A 4503-nucleotide genomic window follows, 5' to 3' on the forward strand; every position below is an offset into this window, starting at 1 on the left:
ACATTAAAAGGATTATTCACTATGACTAAGTGAGATTCATTCCTGTGCTTCAAGGATGGTTCAACATCTGGAAATCAAATAAACATGATACACCACATTAATAAAAGACAGGACAAGAACCATATAATCCTCTCAATTGATGCAGAAAAAGCATTTGACAAAATACAGCATCATTTATTGTTAAAAACTTTCCGTCATGTAGGGATAGAAGGGACGTACTTCAACATCATAAAAGTCATATATGAAAAACCCACAGTGAATATTATCCTCAACTAGGAAAAACTGACAGCTTTTCCCCTAAGGTAAGGAAGACAACAGGGATGTCCACTCACCACTGTTTTTCAATGTAGTACTGGAAGTCCTGGCATCAGCAATCAGACAACAAAAAGAAGTAAAAGACATCCAAATCAACAAAGAAGAAGTCAAAATTTCACTCTTCACAGTTTACATAATACTCTATGTAGGAATCCCACAAGACTCCACCAAAAAGAACTGATACAGGGATTTAGTAAAGCTGCAGGATATAAAATCAATGCATAGAAGTCAGTTGCATGACTATATACTAATAATGAAGAAGAAGAAAGAGAAATCAAAGAATCAATTTCATTTAAAATATCACCAAAACCCATAGGACGCCTAGGAATAAACCTAACCAAAGAGGTAAAGGACCTGTACTCTGAAAATTATAGAACACTTATGAAAGAAACTGAGGAAGACACAAGAAATGGAATAACATTCCATTCTCATGGATTGGAAGAAGAAATATTGTTAAAATGTCTATGCTACCCAAAGCAATCTACTCATTCAGTGCACACCCTTTCAAAATACCATCAACATTTTTCACAGAGCTGGAACAAACAATCCTAAAATTTGGATGGAATCAGAAAAGACCCTGAATACCCAGAGGATGTTGAAAAAGAAAACCAAAGCTGGAGGCATCATAATTCCAGACTTCAAACTATATTACAAAGCTGTATTCTTCAAGACAGTATGGTACTGGCACAAAAAACAGATACACATATCAATGGAACAATCTAGAGAACCCAGAAAGAGACCTTCAACTCTATGGTCAACTAATGTTCCACAAAGCAGGACAGAATATCCATTGGAAAAAAGACAGTCTCTTTAGCAAATTGTTTTGGAAAATTGGACAGCCACATGCAGGAGAATGAAACTGGACCACTTTATTGCAGCATACACAAAAATAAACTCAACATGAATGTAAGACCTAAATGTGAGACAGGAATCCTTCAGAATCTTAGAGGAGAATATAGGGTGCAACCTCTTTGATCACTGTCACAGCAACTTCTTGCTAGACATGTCTACAGAGGCAATGGAAACAAAAGCAAAAATGAACTATTGGAACTTCATCAGGATAAAAAGCTTTTGCATAGCGAAGGAAACAATCAACAAAATGAAAAGACAAGCTATGGAATGGGAGAAGATATTTGCAAATGACATATCAAATAAAGGGTTAGTATCCAAAATATATAATGAAATTAGCAAATTGAAAACCAAAAAACCTCCCAAAATCCAGTCAAGAAATGGGCAAAATCATGAACAGAAATTTCTGCAAGAAGGTATACAAATGGCTAATGGGCACATGAAAAAATGCTCAACATCATTGGGCATCATTGAAATACAAATCAAAACCACAAAGAGATACCACCACACACCAGTCAGAATGGCTAAAATGAACAACTCAGGAAACAACAGATGTTGGTGAGGATGCAGACTAAGGGAAACACTCTTACACTGTTGTTGGGAATGCAAACTGGTGAAGCCACTCTGGAAAAAAAATATGGAGTTTCCTCAGAAAGGTAAAGATACAGCTACCCTACAACCCAGCAACTACACTAATAGGTATTTATCCAAAGGATACAAATATAATGATTTGAAGGGGCACATGCACCTCAGTGTTTATAGCAGCAATGTCCACAATAGCCAAAATATGGAAAGAGCTGAGATGTCGTCCATCGACATATGAATGGATAAAGAAGTTGTGGTATATATATATATATATACACACACACAATGGAATATTAGTCATCAAAAAGAATGAAATATTGCCATTTGCAATGACGTGGATGGAACTAGAGGGTATTATGCTAAACGGAATAAGTCAGTCAGAGAAAGAAAAATATCATATTATTTCACTCATGTGAATTTAAGAAACAAAAGAGATCAACATAGAGGAAGGGAAGGAAAAATGAAATAAAGTAAAAACAGAGAGGGAGGCAAACCATAAGAGAGTCTTAACTATACGAAACAAACTGAAGTTTGCTGGAGGGGAGGTGGGTGGGTGATGAGGTAAATTGGTGATGGGCATTAAGGAGGGCACTTGATGTAGTGAGCACTGAGTGTTATATGCAACTGATGAATCACTAAATTCTACCCCAGAAACTAATAATTGAATTTAATTATATTTTTAAAAGAATACTTTGTCATGCAAGGCTGCCATTCAAAATAGAAGGAGACATAAAGAGTTTCACAGACAAACAACAACTAAAGTAGTTCATGACCATTAAACCATCCCTGAAATGAATATTAAAGTGGGCTCTTTGAGTGGAATGAAATTTCAAAAGTGACAAAGAAAGGACAGGAACAGAGAAAATCACCATAAACAGTGCCAAAACATGTAATAAAATGACATTAAATACTTATCAATAATTATTCTGAATGTAAATGGACTAAATGATCCAATCAAAAGACATAGGTTATCAGAATGGATTTTTAAAAAAAGAATAACAGCAACAACAACAACAAAGAACAAGGCCCATCTATATGCTGCCCATAGCAGGCTCATTTTAATCCTAAAGACACCTGGACATTTAAAATGAAGGGATGGAGAAACATTTATCATGCAAAAGGACATTAAAAGAAAGCCAGAGTAGCAATATTTATATCAGACAACTTAGATTATTTATTTATTTATTTATTTATTTATTTATTTATTTATTATTATGTTCAATTAGCCAGTATATGGTACATCATTAGGACAACTTAGATTTTAAACCAAAGACTGTAACAAGAGGTGAAGAAGTTCATTATATTATAATAAAGGGGACTGTCCACCATGAAGATCTAGAAGTTGAAAATATCTATGTCCCCAACATGAGAGTACCCAAATATGTAAAACAATTAATAGGAAACATTAAGAAACTTACTGATAATAATACAATAATATTAGGGGACTTTAACACCCACTTTACATCGATGCACTGGTCATCTAAACAGCAATCAACAAAGAAACAATGGCTTTGAATGACACACTGTACAAAATGGACTTCACAGATAGATTCAGAACATTTCATCCCAAAGCAATAGAGTACACATTCTTTTAAAGTACACATTGGACATTCTCCAGAAGAAATCACATACTGGGTTGCAAATCAGGTCTCAACAAATACAAAAAGATTGAGATCATACCAGGTATATTTTCTGGCCAAAATGTTGTGAAACTTGAGGTCAACCACAAGAAAAATTTGGAAAGATCACAAATACATGGAAGTTAAACAACACGCTACTAAACAATGAATGGATCAAGCAGGAAATCAAGAATAAATTTTAAAAATACATGGAAAGAAATGAAAATGAAAACATGACTGTCCAAAACTTTTGGGATGCAGCAAAAGCAGTCAGAAGAGGGAACTACATAGCAATACAAGCCTGCATCAAGAGGCAAGAAAAATCTCAAGTAAACATGCTAACTTTACAAATTAAGGAGCTAGAAAAAGTACAAAAAATAATCCTAAAGCCATCACAAGAAGAGAAATAATAAAGATTAGAGCAGAAAGAAATGATGTAGAAACAAACAAAAACAAACAAAGAAAAAAAAAAAAAACAAACCATAGAATTGATCAATGAAACCAGGAGCTGGTTCTTTGAAAAAATTAATAAAATTGATAAATCCCTTGCCAGACTTATCAAAAAGAGAGAGAGAGAGAGAAAGGACCCAAAGGAATAAAATTACAAATGAAAGAGGAGAAATAAGAACCAACACCACAGAAATACAAACAAATATAAGAGAATATTATGAAAACTTATGCCAACAAATTAGAAAAACTGGAAGAAATGGATAAATTTCTAGAAACATATAAATTACCAAAACTGAAACAGGCAGAAATAGAAAACTTGAGCAAATTCATAAACACCAAAGAAATTGAATCAGTATTCAAAAATCTCCCAACAAACAAAACCCAGGGCAGCTGGCTTCACAGGGGAATTCTACCAAATATTTAAAGAAGAGTTAATACTTACTCTTCTCAAACTAGTCCAAAAATAGTATGGGGAGGAAAAGTCTAAACTCATTCTATGAGGGCAGCATTACTTTGATTCCAAGACCAGAAAATGATTCCAGTAAAAAAGAGAATTGCTGGCCAATATCTCTGAAGAACATGGATGCAAAAATTCTCAACAAAACCCTAGCAAACCAAATCCAACAGTACACTAAAAGAATCCTTCACCAGGATGAAGTAGGATGTATTCCTGGGCTACAAGTGT

This window comes from Mirounga leonina, unplaced genomic scaffold (genome assembly GCF_011800145.1).
Source record: "Mirounga leonina isolate KUSES-001 unplaced genomic scaffold, KU_Mleo_1.0 Mir_100873, whole genome shotgun sequence".
NCBI classification, from domain to species: Eukaryota; Metazoa; Chordata; class Mammalia; order Carnivora; family Phocidae; genus Mirounga; species Mirounga leonina.